This window comes from Tyto alba, unplaced genomic scaffold, assembly GCF_018691265.1.
Source record: "Tyto alba isolate M040663 unplaced genomic scaffold, T.alba_DEE_v4.0 Super-Scaffold_1000006, whole genome shotgun sequence".
Classification (NCBI taxonomy): Eukaryota; Metazoa; Chordata; class Aves; order Strigiformes; family Tytonidae; genus Tyto; species Tyto alba.
Window position 1 is genome coordinate 9,830,690 of NW_024881272.1, and position 19,389 is coordinate 9,850,078.

At 36.0% G+C, this 19,389-nt stretch overlaps 1 long non-coding RNA gene across 1 annotated transcript in view; it reads left to right on the forward strand.

Moving 5' to 3' along the window:
* LOC116963105 overlaps positions 1 to 16,283 on the forward strand; it is a 182,836-nt gene extending 166,553 nt beyond the window's left edge. Inside the window, exons 4-5 of the long non-coding RNA XR_004407951.2 lie at positions 6,261 to 6,343; positions 15,093 to 16,283. This is a non-coding gene — a long non-coding RNA (uncharacterized LOC116963105). The remainder of the gene's footprint in view (positions 1 to 6,260; positions 6,344 to 15,092) is intronic.
* Positions 16,284 to 19,389: the final 3,106 nt, after the last annotated feature.

Below are 19,389 nucleotides of genomic sequence, written 5' to 3' on the forward strand. Positions count from 1 at the left end.
CATTTTGGAAGACATGATGCTGTGCTAATGTTAATGTAGCATAATAGTAAGCTAATGTCTAATTTGTGGATTAGAACTTCCTTTTGTCTGATCAGCTTGGATGACAGGTGGTAAATCACTAATCTGTTCACTTCCATTCATGTCCTTACCCAAAACTTGATTGCAGAAATTTATTCAGTGAAAAATCACTAGTTTATGAATAAGGGTGACTAGAAAATAAGGCTTCCTTTCAAGGAAAACTTCAGTGTTCAGATATTTATTTTTATTAGAACAAAATGAATCCTTGACAGTCTTCTTGGGCATAAGGCACACATGATAATTAGGAATACTGTGTAGATAATAAGGACATTGCCAATTCAGGTTTGTGCTCTAGTTGATTCAGTACAGGACCTTGAATTTGGATCTTGGGTATAAAGGCTTACTAACTAAGAAATTTTATTTCCAATGAAGTGACTTATTCCAACTGAACAGAAAGCTTTAAGTGACCAGAACTAGTGAGTCTAAGAGCAGAAAGGTTTTTAAGTTACCACTTTAGCTCCAACAGCAACTTGTCTCCTTGACTAGTTTAAAATTGAGAACAACATGTGTTTGTCAGTCCTTGAGCTTAGAGCAGAAGAGGTCTGAGTTATATTTATCCCAGCAATATTGAAATGGCCTTTTTTTGCTGAAGTTTTTGGCACACAGAGGAATAAAATGACTGTTCTTTTGAGGCAGGTCACTTTAAATTCTGAAAGTTTCTCTTTTTTCCTTCTTCTTTTTATTACCATTTCCTGCATTTTAAAGGACAAAGCCTCATCTAGGAATGGTTAGACAAGGAAGTGACCTTTCCATCACAATGCAAGTAGTAAAAAAAAAAACAAAACAAAACCAAACAAACAAAAAACAAAACAAAAAAACAAGCGAACAAAAAAACAAAACAAAAAAAAAATACACAAAAATCCCAAACAACCAAACCAACAAAAAACTGAAGACAAAAGCTGTTTATTAAGGACATGGAAGACCAAATCTGACTATTAATGTGGCTTTCAATCTCTAAGATTATGTTCAGTGTTTTTTTTTTAATCTAGTTTAACACCTAGGTAACAATATTCTGAAGTCTTATTTGGAATTTTAATAAATAGCCCTAATGATGGTCTGTTCTTCAGCATATTCACATTGTGTTCCAAATAGTCTTGTCCAAACATAGGTTTAAAGAAGCCTCTGAAGACTTCCCTGCATGTAATGCACAGATACATGTTATGCAGGTTAACTGGCTGTTACCACCTTGGAGGACTTCCTTATTTGAATTTCTGCCTTTAGATTTCAGCCTGTTGAAAATGCTTGTGTGATGATGTAATTATTTCTTTATTTCTGTAATTTGTATTGGAGCATATATTTTCCACTCCCAAGTGCCTCCAAATCAAACTTGACAGGAAACTAGATTACAAATAATGGTGGTTTAAAGTTTCTAGAACTAAGAAGTAAAACAATTCTGTTTTATTGAAGTTCATACTAGACAGTACTTACTGGATGAAGAAGGCCTATGCAATATTGGTTGATTACCAGTACGTAGAAAATGAATTCTAAGTTGAACAGGAAGAGTTCAAGTCTACATGTGAAATTAGTTACTTTAGATGTGTTATTCCTTTAAAGTTACTGAAGTGAAGCAGGATCTTTTCTAGTTTTAATGCAATGTTCACATCCATAATGTTAAAGTTTGCTTAAATGTAAAGGTCTGGTGAATCCATAATAGTGTCATTCCACATATCCTTCAACTGGGGACTGACAGTTCAATCTCCAGGGAGGAAAAACTTAGTGAGTACTCTCTTGTTTGAGATGATCAGAGCATTGTGATCTGTTAGATAAGTGATGGCCTAAGAGAATGTGAGAAGGAAACTTGTGAAATTAGGAAAAGGTTGGGGATGGAGAATTGGATAGGCAAAGTTTCAGAAAAATTGGATAGCTGACTGATGGATTTCCATTGTTGGGTGTCAGTAGAGACTCTACAGATTGAATGTACACTTGTAAAAGCTATACTTTTTTGTTACATGAGCCTGCTCTTATCTTGATGTCTCTGGTTTGGAAGAAATTAGGCATACCTAAATTCCTTACACCAACTGGAATGAAAAGTAGTTTGGGGGAATGAAGGAATGACTTGACTTGCAAAGGAAAAAAAGTACTGTGCTATAAAGAAGAAATGACCTTATATTACCCTATATTAGAGGAGTATATATTTTTTTTTTTAATTGTGTTATTAATAAAATATTTTTTGAACCGGGATAAGTAAGTTGCTAGATGACACTGAACTGATTATGTTGTCCTACTTGAAATGGGTAGATACGCTTCAATGGAAAGTCAATTCATAAACTTCAGTGCAAAGTCAATTCTAATATCAGAAAGATGCACAGCATTTTCCTGTAGGTCAAGAAACCAAGTGAAATTTGAATGCAGTGGGATGGGGGTTCAAGCTTGTGTTTTTTTAGTTTGCAAGACAGATACATTTCTTGAACAAAACCAAGCAAATAGTAACTTGGAACAGTCCTGCATTTAGGTCTCTGGCAAAGAGGATGTTCTACACTCAGTTCTAGAAGCAGATTGTATGTTGTTTTGTGGATAATGTTGCTGCCAGAAACACCAACCCTTATGCTACATTGCTAAAAGTGCTAATTGACTATAATATGATATTCTTACTGGGCTGTAGTGCTAACTTCTGTTACTTGTACCTCAGAGAGGTTTGTCAGAAAGTCTTCTCAACATGACCACCTGCTGGTAGTCTATTTAGAACACTGGAAGTATCACCCACTTTTAGTCAAGTCCAGCTGTGATGAACATAAACAAAATACATGGCAGGAACAGCAAGGTACTGTCAGACTAATATTAAAACTGCAGTATATTAGCTTTTGCATGGAAATCTTGATGCAATTTCTATTCAAACAATGGATTTGGATCCCCTGGGAAATTGTGTATCCAAAATGTCTTTCATGGGCCTTTGCACAGAAGTTGAAGTCGTATTATTTGCTGTAAAAGCAACCAACACATTTGCAATTATTTCAAACAGAAAATGTTTGGAGAGGCTGCTAAAATACAACTTCTTGTCCTTTGGGATTTAATTTGCTTAGAAACAAAACATGCCCTTGAAGATAAATAGTAAGAGGCATTGATTCCAGTAACTGGAACAACACTTTCAAATTAATTGAAAAAGATTTCCTAAAACCACTGTAACACTTCTACCAATTAAAAATACGCCCTGATTGGAAAGTTCGGTGCTGAAGAATTATAGTTACAGCAAAATGAAAACTTATTAAATTAACTTTTAATTAAGCTATTTTATATCAAACTACTTTATATCGAAGACAAATGTAGCATTACTTCAAAGAGTTCATGCTGAACATGAAGATCATTAACATTTAAATAAAGATGTGCCATATGGTTTGGCAGAAACTGGAATACTCTCAGACATGGGGGCCTTCTGCTTGCAGCTTCAGAATTTGGAGTCTGTTATAGTCTGAAAGGAAAAAAGCTTAAATCTTTAAAGAATATTGACATTGTCAAATGGATTTATTTTGTTTTAATTCATGGAGTAATCCAGTTCTAAATAATTATACAGTACTTCAAATGTTAAATATAAAGGCACAGGTGAAGAGGCAGTTGCATTGATTATTTTTTTGCTGACCATGTTGGTAAATAGACCATGGAAGTATAAAATCTAAAACTTTTAGACACAGCTTCTTTATCTTGGTAAAATTGGGGGTGGGAGGATTTGACTTTTCAGACAGGGCAATACAGACTATACTTTAGAATCCCTTTAAGTCCCCATGAAATGTACATTAACAGATATGCTAGGAGAACTTCCAAGTGAGGGAGAGTTCTATGTAAAGAGAAAGAAATAATCATGTACCTTGAAAAACATCTAAATATGACTCGTAGACATTCAACATGTGTACTAGATGCTGAAAAGTGTTGCAAGTGCGGTACAAATGTTATAGGCAAACCAATTTCCTCTGCTTTCCAAATTCAGATTTTAAGATGCCTCATGCACGTTAGTAAGAATGGATTTATCTGGTTTTGTTATAGAACAGTTATTTTCTCCCAGGAAGTGCTAGGATGGAACAAGGGTGGTTCCTTGCAATGGTTGAACTTATATGTCAGGGATTTCATTCTACTTCTACTCAAGAGCACTGTAGAAAATGCAGTGTGGCAGATTGCTAAACTGTCTTCCAACACTAGTATCATATATATATATATATACATATGTCTGGCTGTGCTTTGCTTTTATCTAACAGATGGATTGTATAGTCATATAGACACACACAGACACACCCCCGTGCAGGGGTCATGCAAGTGGTATTTTCATCTTCCAGAATATTGAAACATAAGTTGGTAAACAAACAAAAGCCTCCCTATTTTTTTTTTTGAGAAAGAAGGTACTTTCTATTAACTTGGCTGCATTTTCATAATATTTTAATAATAAAATACTTTCTTACTAATAGCAATAGGAAAATCACTACTAAAAGTAGGCATGATTTCTGACAGAAGTATAAACAAAACACAGGTATGTGTATATAGAAGAGGGAGAAACTATTTTAAAGGTTGTTAGGGACCAAACCCCTGCAGAGTTGGATGTAGGAATTTCAGGTGAGATTGTACCATGAATAAACCTAGATACTCATAAGGTAGACTAGAGGAAGAAGTATTCAATCCTTGTTTTGTTTAATCAAACATGCTTTAGCTGCTCATCATAAATATAATGCAATCAAGTGAGTATTGTTCACAGTAATTTTTATTTTGGCCATCTGTCAGTTGTGCTGCTAGGTTTTTCAGGAGTGAAATTTTGGTGTAATCATTCTCAAAAAAAGTTGTCTTACAAGTCTTGTCTTTACTGTTATTTCTCATGCTTCTAAAAAATTGACTGAAGAGGGTAGAACTATATTTCAGTTCTTTACATTTAAAGATCTTGCTTAATACAGCCACAATCATATAACTGTAAGTCTGTCTTCTCGAAATGGGATATAATGGTGTTGATGATCACACACACTTAATAAATAGGCTACTCAGAGTAACCTATCTTCACAAACGGAGAATTGAGGAGAAACAGTGTAATAATTTCAACTTAAATTACATTAGCAACTAGATTCTTTTAGAAATTGATTCTATAACGTTATGGTTTTTAATTAAACGCTTCAATATAAACCTATTATAACAGGATCAATTTCCTGTTTTGAAGCTGCTCTCCAACTTTTCTGTAGGACAAATGATAAAACTGGAATTAATTATCCTGAGTAAACCTACAGTGATTTTTTTTTTTTTTTTTTCCTTCCTGTGTATTGTTTTAAGAGCAACTTGTTCTTTTGCGTGCCTTTTTTTCCCGTGCCAGATCTTAAATTTTTTGGAGTGCATAATTTCCTGCTACAGCAAAGAAATCATTTAAAGTATAGAAAAATAAACTGTGAGGAGGTACACAAGCAGGTGATGTGACTAATAGCATTTAACTTCTGGCAAGTCATATGGCATATTTGTGATTGAGGATAGGATGGCAGTTGATGGCTCCCAAAATAAGTGATACTAGTCCTCAAAAATCAAATAACTCTTTAAAGTACAGACTTATATTAAGTCACATAGTGACATTTTTTTTTTTAACTTGTGCACAGCTTTTCATTTGCAGGTCTTAGCTGGAGTCTGCAGAGACAGCAGTGGCAACATACAAAGAATAAAAACAATTTTCCTAGTATTTCTGAACTGTCTGGAATCTGGAAGAACTGTAGCTCCTATGAGACTGAGTGGTCTGAGGAAGTATGGGCAATTCAGATAAGCTTTGAATAAGCATCAAACATTTTGCTGCTCACTGCTTATCTTCATCTTCAAACTCTGAAATTTTTTAGGCTTCTCTGTCACAACAAAAAGGGAAAGGAGGCAAGGTGCTATCATGGTCAAAAATGTGTACAACCATCAATAATATGAGGTTTCTTGGTGCTTTTAGAGATTTCCTGGTACCTGCTAACAGGTTACCTGATGCTAACAACTGAAAGTAGGAAGAACTTTGGTCTGTGTTAATTTAACAAAAGCATCTAAATAATATCATATCTTTTCTCCCTACATGTTAGTCAGTGAGAGGAAAAGATAAGATTGCAATTAACTGGAGGTGGAGTATTGGTCCACTGTGTTTTCTTCTTTGTTTTGGATTGCTTCTTGTTTTCAGGATAGCTAAACATATTTAATGGTAGTTATCTGAGTATTAAGCAATTATTTCAAAGTGGTCCTAAACTGAACTTTTTTCCTGACAGGTCTGCTTTGGCATTTTGTAATAAGAGAATCTGTCCGAGTTGATGCTTTGTCAGAAGCAAGTGCTGCAATATTTAATTCTCAGGTAAGCTTTGTTGATGTTATTTTCATGATGCTTCTTTCTTATATAGGCTAAATTCTTCTTAAAACAAACTATAAACAATTTTCTTTGGTTTAATTTTTGGTATATCTTTCAATTGTAGAGAATGTGTTTAAAAAACAACAAACTGTTTAGTTCTTTTTCAGCTTAAAAAAAAAAAAAACAATTTAAGCATTTCAATTAGATTTATGATAATACTGTTCAGCTTGGGGTGTTTTGGGTTGTTGGTGTGGTTTGTTTTTGTTTTTGTTTTTTTTTTTTTTTTTTGTTTGTTTGTTTGTTTGTTTTTTTTTTTTATAATGAAAAGATTTCCTAAATAGCACAACAAGTATTTGAACCTCAGGTTCTTTTTTGGTACTGATGTTTTTCCACGAGTCTACTCATTGTTGAGACTACTTTCATAGCAACAATTTCACTGATGATAATTATGATGGACTCAAACTGATCAATAATTTGTAGACCTGTTTTTAGTATTTGCTATTCTAAGTCATTTTAGACCATACATCCATGATGGTTGTTTTTCCATATGTGTGCTGTAGAATCACAATTATGAATGGATAAATCAGGGTATTATGCTAAAGGTAAGGTTTTTTCGAAGAGGTCCATACTTAAAAATCATCTGATATTATATTAAAGCAAATCCCTTTGTTTTATATAGTTCTTCTACGTATGTCAAGTTGTCAAGATTCACTACATAAAAAACATACAGCATTTGTTACTTTCTCTCATGTTACATGGCTGCAGTAGCTCTAATTTCCATTTAATTTTAATTTTATTTCTTCTGGTTTGTTTTTATTTTTTGTAGATCTCTCACTATGGCTCTAAACCTTTTTCTTTCTTCTACACTTTGCCTCGTTTTACATACTAGCTTAAACTCATGAAATCCAAGTCAACAATCAGGCTGTCACTTCATGACATGTGGAGTCATGAAGACAGTTAAATCCTTGTCAACAAAAAACTTTTAAATCATTGTTCTGAAGAATACTTTGGAGAATAAGGTCCTGTATCTAATCTTAATAGATTTCATAATTTCTACAATTATTTTCTCCAATTTTCTATGTCTCTGAAATTAGAAGGGTTAAAGCTGATTTTATTCCTATAAGGTTTTACAACAAGGATCCAAGGGATATATTAATAAGGAACATACCTTAAATCTTTTGAGGTTCTTAAATGCAATTTTACAGTAATTTTCCAAATGTGTTTTACACTATATTTTTTTCTATGTAGATTAATTAGATTTATTTCACTATGTCTCAATAAAACTTATTCATCCTTAAAAGCAGGCAGTAATATGTAATATATGTATTTATATAGAAATATAGAGAGGAAGAACTAATCTGTATGTAACAAGTGTTATATTGAATATGATTAAGTACAGTTTTGTCAATAAGCATATTTAAAAATGCACTGTTTTGCTTGCACTTGCTGTGGGAGAGTAATTTAAATCTACATCATAAAGACAAACTGAAGTAATATATGTGTTATTACTTACAGTATCACAGGAGTTATAGCTAATAGTCAAAATACGAACTGCAATACTAGCATTAATCCATCCCTCTCTTTTGCCCTATAAAATAGGAGAAAACCAAAATGTTTATATGCTAACTATAAATAACATAAAGTGAGAACTTTTGGAAGTTGAATTCCTTCACCTTTTTATTCTCCATATTGTTATTTATACCTTATTATCACATTAGTCTTTCATCTTTTCTCAAGTAAGATAGACCTAAATGTTTCAGTCTGACAGGTTTTCCAAACTTTCACTGACATTTGCAGTTGAACCCTTCCAATTTCTGCAACATTTTCTACACTGTGGACATTAGACACTATTCCAATAGCAATTATATCATGGTAAATAAGGACACAGGGTAGCTGTTGTATCTCGTAAATAAGCAGCAAACGCTAACATTTAGCACATTCTACTGCAGTGTCATGTTGTGAACCTGCGCTTATGAATCCCAGGGATCCTTTTGTTGTTACTTCTTCCTAGTACAGTTTACTATCCCTAAATAACATCAACTTTTTTTTTTTTTTTTAAATTATGTATAAAACTATATATTTAGCAATTAAGAAAGATTAATGTTTTTTACTTGTGCCTGACTTACCAACTAATAAAGATTGCTTTTCATCATGATTGTTCCACTACATTAATCTGTCTCAGTCTTTATGTATCTACAAATATGATAATTACTTATTTCATTTCTTTCCAGTGAGAAAGTCACTGGTCAGAGTATTATTTTGGCTATAATCAAGATCCAAACTTCAGAGAACTTGTTGAGCAACATTTAATTAAATTAATATCAAAGTCTTTAGGGACCTGGAGGTCCTATCCTAAAACAAATGTTTGCCTGAGGTATTTTTTGGTCTCAGTTGGTTTATTGTATATATTTAGACACCATGCCAAGAGATTGGTGTTTACAGTATGACAATGATGGTGATAGGGGTGTCATTGAGAAAGCTCTTCAAGTATAATGTAAAAGACAACTATCAAAGAATGTACAGCTACTCAGTATTGCAAGTTTATTTCATAACTGAATCCCCCTTAAATTTAAATACTTATATCTAGCATGTTTGTTTTTTTCTGTACATGGTTCTTGCAGGTAAAATCTGTAGCCACTGGCTAACATAAGTTACTTACTGATCTCTAGAAAATAATCAAAAACTGTCCAGGCTTAGTGGAACGCTCTGGGGAAAAAGGCTAACAAATCACATGCAGACTTAGTACACAGTAAGATTAACTGATAAAACACAAGTTATAAAATACTTTGCAAATTCCATGTTAGTTACTCCTACATTAAATTACAATAAATATTACACAATTGATTTATTTTAATTACATTTTCTTATTATTTAATTCCTCTTGAACTGATTTCATCCCATTTCCAATGTTTCATGAAAATGTGATTATAAACACTGAATATTTATAACCTTTTAGTTAAAATATAATTAAGCTTGAGGAAAAAAACTCTTCTGCATAGCAAAGGGAGGAATATTAACAGTGGTAGGAGGAATGTAAAGTATTAGGCAAGTGGCTATATTCAGAGATTGAAAAGATTATTTTGACTGAACTATATTATTTACTGTCCTGGTTTTGGCTGGGATGGAGTTAATTTTCTCCCTAGTAGCAGGTACAGTGCTGCGTTTTAGATTTAGTGTGAGAATAATGCTGATAACACACTGCTGTTTTAGTTATTGCTAAGTAGTGCTTATCCTAAGTTAAGGATTTTTCCGTTTCTCATGCTCTGCCAGCGAGCAGGTGCACAAAAATCTGGGTGGGAGCACATCCAGGACAGCTGACCCAAACTAGCCAAAGGGCTATTCCATACCATAGAATGTCGTGGTCAGTATATAAACTGGAGGGAGTTGTCCAGGAGGGGCTGACCACTGCTCGGGCATCAGTCAGCAGGTGGTGAGCAATTGCATTGTGCAGCACTTGTCTTTTTTTCAGTTTTATTTATCTCTCTCTTTTTTATTACATTACTTTTTATTACAAATATTATTTTTATTCTTATTTTTATCATTATTGCTATTATTTTATTTTAGTTATTAAACTGTTCTTGTCTCAACCCATAAATTTTAATTTTTTTTCCCCAAGCCTCCTCCCTGTCCCACTGGGAGGGGGGAGGAGTGAGCAAGTGGCTGTGTGATGCTTAGTTGCTGACTGGGGTTAAACCACAACGTTTACATCAAGATTTCAATTTAACTCCATTACTTCTTGTTTGGTTAGAGAATTACTTTTATTTGAACCCAAAGTCTTCACTGAAGCAGTACAAATGGTGAACAATATACCACATCTGTGGTGCCAGTTGTTATTCTACCCTGATTTTTGTCATGTTATTGTTAGATTATTTTTCATAAGTGTCTTCTTTTGTGAACTCAGTTTCATGTACTAGCAGTTTAAATCAGTGTATTTTTTAGTAGATTAAATAAATTTTACTGAAATAAATCCCTCTCATTTTATTTTTATAGGTGATCTCAGATGTCTATTTTGTCCTCTAAAAGTAGTAATTTATTTACACGAGATTTTGAGGATTAGTAATCTATTTACCCAAGGTATTCTAAAGAGCACCTGAAAAAACTTCAAGAGCCCTGGTAAAAGACAATGGTATCTCCAAGAGCTCCTCTATATGCTCATTCCTTTTCTTATTTAACTTCAGCAGCAGATTGCTGTGAGTATGCTGACATATTTAGAGACAAGTACAGAGCTCTAAGGTCTACTAGCAGAGTTTTCAAGCCAGGATGAATACTTTTAGTAAGGAGAGATAGTATAGGTATCTTTCCACTCTGCTGTGTCATATGGCTGTTCTGGGCATGTGCACAGAACAAAGCTTTTATATAATAAAAAATGAGAGGTAGGCTCTTACAGGGAAAGCTGCTCAATTTCATGGCTTAGAATAAGGATTGGAGCAGCTTAATGATTTATTAATAACATGTTACTAACAGTCTATCAGTGAGCCAGTTATTCAGGATAGATACAGTAGCACCCACAAAATGCTAATGAAGACGTACAATTTTCTAAATGCTTTATAATTACTCCTCAAATATTCTAGTCACACACTCACTGCTGTGTGCACACTCCCCCTCTTGCAGGTCATGTGAGTTGCAAGCACCCTGCTCTACTCCTGGTGGTGTAGGTTCTCCTATTTACATACCTCTCCTGCCAGAGATGTGGGTCCCCCAGCTTTACCTGTACTCTGCTGCTCCCTGAAATGTGCTAATCCACATGGTGGTGAGAAAGGCGCCACGGTCACATAGGCACACCCAGGTCCAGGTGCCTGGTGCTGCACCCTGCATTGTCACTCCTTTAACTGGATGTAGGCTGCTTATGGCATTCAAAGGGAATGATGCTCTGCCTGCCTGTTCAGATGTCATGGTGTCGGTGGGGCGACTTCTGCTAGTGCCAAACCAGATTTAGACAGCTGCTCTGTTATCTTTTCTCACTCTAAGATCCATCACGATTGTTGTAATTTTTCATGATTCTAACTCCGTTTTATTTAGTCAAGCCCAGACAAGAAATCACAGGGTTTAAGTTTGCAGCTAAGCATGGTTTAATTGCTGAGATAAGAATCTGTACTCTCATGAGAGTTACTTAATTTGTAAGCTATTTGTAAGATGTCAAGTCCTCAAAATCATGTGTCACTGCTAAACCTTTTATGATAGAGACAGCTGCAGTAGTGCTATGGGGGTGTTCACCTCAAAAAGTTCAGCTTTATTCACTATGTGAAAAGTTGAAGGAAACAATAGTAACTGGACATGTGAAAGCATGACTCTATTCCAGAAAATGACAATAAACGAGGCCACTGGGCTGTAAATAAGCATGGCTCCCAGGGTGTTTCTTTGTAAGGGGATGGGGGAGGATGGGAACAGGCTGATGGAAGAACTGGAAAGCATTAGAAACATTATATGAAATTAAAGAAGAAAGGAAGTATTTGCTAAATCATAGTGTCTTTCCTCAATGGTATTTAATATCACTCTGGGAAGCAGTCTTCCTGCTTTCTTCCCTTGTGTACTAATAAACAGGACTGACAATGCTTGCAATTGTCTTTTATAACAATGACTTAGGCTTATTTATATAGCTTTTGGGGCTCTGCAGTCCTGTAGCATTGATAATGTGGGGCTGAACCTGTAGTGTTTCAATAACTGTCTGCCTTATGCTAAATATGTCCTGCCACCTATGTCTTTTGAAAATTGAAGGTACTCACTAAAATAGGAAGTTACGAAATATTTTTTTCTTTTTTTTACTTAAAAAAAAGAAATCCAGAAACTTGCACCAGATCATTTATTTTCCAGAGGATGTAGACTCATGCCTCAGTTGAATGAGAGGTAGAAAGACTCCCAGGGACATACTTTGGGTTCAGCAGTCTTTCTGCATATAATCAGTTACAAGATTGGAGGTTTAATTAAATGAAAGATATAACAGGTTAAGTGAAACACCAGAAGAAAAGAGAAAGACAGCTGTAATGTAATACGTTTAATTTCCAGTAAAATGTTTAAGAACATTCTAAATGTTGCAATTGTATATTCCTTAGAATAAAGGCATGACTACTCATGAGTAGCAAATATTTGTCTGAGATTGTGTTGTTGCATCAGGTAATTACTGTTAAGTTTTAGCTTGTTCTATACCCATGATGGTTTTGATTAGCAAGCCTCTAAAGTGTTTCCAATAGAGAGGACTGTCAGTACTGCTGACATGTATCTTGTACTTTTCTTACTCTTTGCAATTCTCTTAGAAGTAATATGAAGAGACTAGAAAGTATATGCATGTATACTAGAACATGCTCCGTTTGTCACTTTTTTCTCTACTATATAACAAGCATTTGAAAAAGGTTATTAATGTTTTGGGGTCTGGTATGCTTCTTTTGTCTCTGAAACAATTCATTTTAACCTGAGAAGACAGAATGGTTTTAGCAGCTTCCTAAAAACTGTCATAACTATTACACTGTCTAGAATTTGATAAATCTAACCATTTATTTTCCTTTTGTGAGAAAACTATGTCTGCCTATGTCTATTCTTTTGCAGACCTTGAGCTGCCATTTCTCATTTGCCTCTCATTGCTGATGTTACAAAATTGCTCATTAAAAAACATTTCAGAAATAAATTTGTATAATAAAAATTCTAGAGAATAATCACAGGTAATTTTAGCAGGGATGTGGAAAATGCAGGGTTTTTTCTGTCCTTTCATACCTTTCTAAAGTGCCATAAATTGTTGACCTTTACTACTTCAAAAGACAAATTTGGGTTTATTAGGTACCTTGTATCTTGATATCTTGTTGTCATGGTTTGAGCCTGGTCGGCAGCCAACCCCCGCAGCTGGTCACCCACCCTTCCCCCTCCCCACCTGGGAATGGGAGAGGGAATTAGAGGGGTAAAGGGAGACTCACAGGCTGAGATAGGAACAGTTTAATAATGGCAATAAAACGAGAACAATGACGATGATAGGGGGAAAACAAAAAGAAATATATAAACAGGCAATGTACAGAGTAATTGCTCACCACCCGCTAACCAATCCCCAGCCCGTTCCCAGCTACCGACCCCGAGATACCAAGATCCCGCAATCGCAATCCCGGAAGCAAGAGAGAGAGCTCCTTCCCAGCCACCCCTCCTCTATATAGTGAGCATGACGTTCCATGATATGGAATATTTCATTGGCCAATTTGGGTCTGGTGCTCTGTCCGTGCTCCCTCCCTGCTCCCTGTGCCCTTGCACACCGGCAGAACATGAGGAGTCGGAGAGTCCTTGGAGTCTCAGTAGCAGCTGAAAACATCAGTGTGCTATCAGCATTCTTCCCATACCAAACCCAAAGCTAAATCCAAAACACAGCACTCTTCTAGTTCCCGAAAAGGAATATTAACTCTATTTCAGCCCAAACCGGGACACTTGTTGACTGTAGTACATTATGAATCTCACTGGATAACATAAACTGGCTTCCTACCAAGAACAAGCTATACCTTACTGCGGTTCACTGTAATGTCTGAGTGCCTTGGCAGAGAGGAAAAGTCTCTTGACAGATGTCCTGACAGAGCAATAATGAAAAGGTCATACCACATTTCCTACAGCATTTATCTTGTTTCTTTAGTGTCAGTGTATCAAAAACTAGATCCAATTACATCTAATTAGGAACACCAAGTTCTGCAGTAAAGCTAAGAATCTATTAAACACTTTGATCAAAATTATTACACATTATATTTGAAAATCGTAGAACTCTTAAATGGCATGTCGTCAACATTACTATTCAGATCCAGTCTTAAAACTTTTTACCTTTTCTAAAAATCAAGGTCACAGAGCTCAGCAGTTCTTGTTTTATGGGGCCTTGGGGCCATTTTGAACTATTACTACTTCAAGAATTGTTGATTATGATTGAATACTGGAACAAAAGCACATCATAGACATTCTGAGCAAGTCTTCCCTGACAACATTGTCAGCATATGGAATAACAAATGCCCAATATTCAATGACAATTATGAAATTGCTTGTTTATCAATTATTTTATCATCCCTTGATACACAATAAATGATTAAAGGCTAATTCTAAAAATACTGCACATTTAAGTAAGTACACCAATTATGTTTCTTTTGTTATAATGTTCTGATTTTAGAATGCAAAGTAAAAATAATTCGTAAAGATAAAGAAAGTATTTTCTATGTTGATATACAGGACTAATTTGGATAAATTTGGAACAGGCTATTTTGAAAGGCCAACAGAAGTCTACAGAAGTCTTTCAGCTCACTTTGAGTTTTGTTAGACCCATAGGCTATTAATTACATTGGTAACAGTGTCATCGTTGTTATGGCACCAGTAAAATAAAGTACTTAATTGTATGGGTTTTACACTGCTTAAAAATTGACTTATTTATTTTGCTTTGTGTCAGACCTTTTCTGCATAAGCAGTATCAACAGTAAATTTTGTTACCTTTCAGCTAGCTCCATATTTTAAAATTATTAGATAGAAAATTTGATCTAATTTCAAACAGGAGTTAGAAGTCACTAAGATTGTTCCCATCACATTTTCTTTTAAATGAGAAACAGGGATTCTGATTAGTACATTTGGAGAGAATGTATGTACATTAAATCTTATTTTCTCTCTGTGTTTTGTGACAAGAAAAGGTGAGTCAGAGTACAGTATTCTATATTTTGTAAGCCTTAATTACACTGTTGCAAAAACTAGCTCAAAAATAACTTTAGTAATTGTTCAACTAAATGCTTACAATTTTCTTTCCCTTTGTTTTGTCTTCTAGTGATTAATGTACAATATACAAAATTGGATGACTAATAGAAGTTCTTCCTTGTCTCAGCTTTTTTAAAAAAAATCCAATCAAAATACACAGACTGAAGGAACAAAAAGACCTTTCAGTCCAACTCTGTCCTCAAAGACCAAATTATCAGTCAATATCCCTCATATAAATGACTGTCTTGTATATTCTTATATGTTCTATACTTAATATACTATACACTTAAATCCTACACATTTAACCTTTTGTTACTGAAAAAACATTCCTCTAATAACATAGCACCAGGACTGATGAACTTGCCTTTCATTAAGAAGCCTGCTGGAGTGGAATAGTTCTACGCTCAACAAAAAACCAAAGTTGGTGAAAATAAGAAAGCGAAATGAATGCAGCTTTGATACAGTCTCTTCATTCTTCTTATTATTCTTGATAAAAAGCATATTTGGTTTATTTACAAAGTGGTTTTACTTTTAGTGATGTGGTTTTATAATCTGAATCAGGATTTAATGATAAATCACTTCTATTTTATATGTTTAATCATAAGAAGATACTATGATTTTTAGGACTGAATGGTTCAACACAAGTAAGCCTTATATTCATCCCTATTTTTGTGGTTTTGATCTACTCCTCCCCCATTTCACTTTCTTTCCCAAATAGTTTTTCCTTTCCTACTGCGTTTCTTCTGTCTTTGAGCTAAATACTGATAAGCACTGTTGGGGACAGGGAAAGAGGGCTGCACAATGGCCTGGATAACAACAGCTGACAAGTGCTGTGAGAGTAACTCTGTGTGACTGGAACAGCCAAAAGTGTCTGAGATTTGCCCAAACAGTGATACTGCTGAAGAAGATGATGACCATCATCCAGATTGAAGAGCAACCAGGGAATTACAAAGATACTTTTGAAACAATGAAGGAGAACCTTGAAAAGAAATATGAAAGACTCATAGAAAGTATGCAACAATCGTGAGGGACCTTGGAGTGAGAATAGGATAACAGAGCAGCAGTTTAAATCCATTTTGACACTGGCAGAAGTCGCCCCAGCATGTTAATTCTGGGGCACCCACAGACAGTATGTGTAAGTATGGGTACCTGCACACCCAGTAGTGGAGGAGTCTTACAGCTGTGAGCATGTGTGTGTAATTTTAACTTTTTATCATTACTTATAAAAGGATGTTTAGAAATTTACAGATCTCTGTTAATGTTTTTTTCAGTGTGCTACTCTTTTATCTGTTTTATTGCTGAAATTGTGATCCTCAATAATTGGTTCACTGTTTACCACTTAAGGACATATCATTAATAAATCAATAAACCACTTCAATCCCAATCTGATTTATGCCGTGTGAATTGAATGGGTTTTCATACTGGCACATGTATCTAGAAGCTTTCTTTTATTTCATCAAAGATTACAGTAAATAAATTGTAGATGATTTGAACTTTAAAGTATAGTGACATTTTTCTTGTTTGTTAGAAATTGAGGTACACCTTGTGGGAGAGAAAAAAAAAAGTAATTCTAAAAAACTTTCTTCCTCCTTAGACATCTCTATTTGGCTTGCCTTTGCTGAAAGTCATAATTTTCATCATTGCAACTGTTACAAAGCCTACTCCTAGAGGAAGAAGGACAAGGGAAGAAGTACAAGCTAGGAAGTCTAAATAAATAATAGATAAAGCATAAATTATAAGGTATAAAATTTTTTCTGACACAGCAAAATAGGGACTAGATTCTTTATACAGGTGAGGGTCTAGCCTCATATACCTCAGTGCTGTTCTGAGTTACGACCTTGAAAATCTTCCAGTTCTCGAATAAAAGGTGTTCATTGTGCTCTACTGAGGTATAAACAATTGAAGAAACAAATCATATAATGGTATGTAGGCCTATTACATGTCAAGATGGATTACAAAAAACTATGATGGCAAAAAAAGTGAAAAAGGGTTATGACTTTATATGCTGCTAGTGCTGAACCACAATTATCTTAGCCAAGAACAAGCAATTATTCAAAATAAAACATAATTTGCTGTAAATGTGGACAACTCAGAATATATGGGGTGTAAGTCTTCCACTGATGTAAAGTAGTTTGGTTCAATTGTAAGTTTTCAGAATAATCGTGACCTTTTCATTTTCCTTAGTTATCAGCGTGTTCCTATAGCATGGATAATTTCTTCAGGCTCTTTAAAAATGAGTCTGTAGACAGAGAAACTGTCTTGAAATTTTACTTTAAGCCTCTCTACTTTCAGCAGTCATGATTTTTTTGTGTCATGCAAATTTTTGTGTCATACCCTCCTGCAAATTAGGAGGCAATGATTTAGACACAGTGGGAAGGGCCTGGTTAAACTGTTTCCCTCAGCGGTCTGGTATTAGGTGTGTTTGGCAGGACTACCACAGGTGGCTGGTGGTAGGGTGGCCATGAACTGCTACAGACCAGTTACAATAGCTACCACCTGGACCTGTGGCAGAGAGAACCAGGAGAAAAAAACCCAGCATATACCAAAATTACTCACCAGAGAAGTATATGGCGCTCTATACTGCAAGAGACTGCAGCCGTTAAGTTGGGGGCTATCTGCACAGAACAAATGGTTAACTTCTGAGGGAAGTGTGGCCATTTCGGGAAATCTCCTGAGGTAACTTCTGCCCAAACTGCTGCCGTGACAGAGCATGGACACTTCTGAGGGAAGTGCCACCAAAACTGCTGCCACACCAGAGCGAGACTGCTCCTGAGGGAATTGCCGACTAAACTGCTGCCACAGCTGAGTGTGGGCACTCCTGGGGTATCTTCTGCTCAAACTGTTGCAATAGTACAGCAGGGACACTTCTGGGGGAAGTGCCACCAAAACTGCTGCCATGTCAGCACAGGAACGCTCCTGAGGGAAGTGCTGACCAAACTGCTGACACAGCAGAGCATGGATTCTTCTCAGGGTACTGCTGCCCAAAATGTTTCCACACCAAAGCAGGGTCAATTTTGAGGGAAGCGCCATCAAAAATGCTGCCACACCAGAGTGGGAACACTCCTGAGGGAAGTGCTGCCCAAAGTGCTGCCACAGCAGAGTGTGGATGCTCTTGAGGGAAGTGTTGCTCAACCTGCTGCCACGCCAGAGCAGGGACACTTCTGAGGGAACTGCCGCCCAAACTGCTGCCATACCAGAGCGGGAATGCTCCTGAGGGAATGCCAACCAACCTGCTGCCACGCCAGAGTCGGGACGCTTCTTAGGGAAGTGCCGTCAAAACTACTGCCATGCCAGAGCTGGAATGCTCCTGAGGGAATGGCTGCCATACCAGAGCACAGACATTCCTGAGAAGCGTGGCTATCCTGGAGCAGGGACACTTGTGAGGTGGCCGTGGCCCACTGCTGATTGCAGACCAGAGCATGCCCAGTGAGAAACAGAGCAGCAGAAACCTTTAGGTACCTGCCTCAGCTGCTACACCATCTGTCTCTTCATTAGAGGAGTTTTCAGACTGTCAGCAGAAATGAGGTAATTTCAGAATGAGCAGGTGAGAGGGTAAGTGCTTGTCTAATCATGTTCTGTTTTTCCTCAACACCTGAATCAGTGATTGAAGGTTTGTTTTGGTAGGCAGTAAATTAACTGAGGTAAAACTCCCCAACTTTGGAATGCTTGCCCCATGGTACTTGGATGACACTTGATACAGACTTGATGTAAGCATTACCTCTTACACAGCCTCCCCATTTTTATGATCCTGGTGGACACTATTTAGAATGATGCAACTGTAGTTACTTGACACTAAGAGTTTGCCTTGAAAACTCGCATGGAGCTGCCAGGGTGCTGTGAATCTACATCCCAGCCCTTCCTAGAGAAACAAAACTAAATTTTTATACATAGAAAAACTAATTTATTTATCTCTACATGTGTCATTTTCAGTAGAAGAATTAGTGATCACATGGATTTGTGATGGGACCAGAACACCTCAGTAGAAGATGGAGGGCTCCTGTAAACATGGGGTCTGCAGAAGTTTGAGGTGCAATGTGTCCTATCTCACAGATACTTCTAGGGACCATTTTGCAAGTTCCTCTTCAGTCAGTAACACAGTGAATATAACTAAAGTGCCATCACCTGTGGTGCCTGCTAGCTTCATGTGAAAAGTAGATGTGCCTTTTACCTCTATATGTCTTGAGGTATGAGCATTAGAAGTTATCACTAGTAGAATAAAGGGTAATTCAAGCAGTGGTTTTCAGAATCCTTAGAAACACTAGGTATCCACTAAGTCAGGTGAAAATATATGGAAATAAAAGGTTAGAAAAGGTGCTGTATGAATATCAAATCAGCTTGATATGCTCATAGTAGAGGCACCAGAAGTT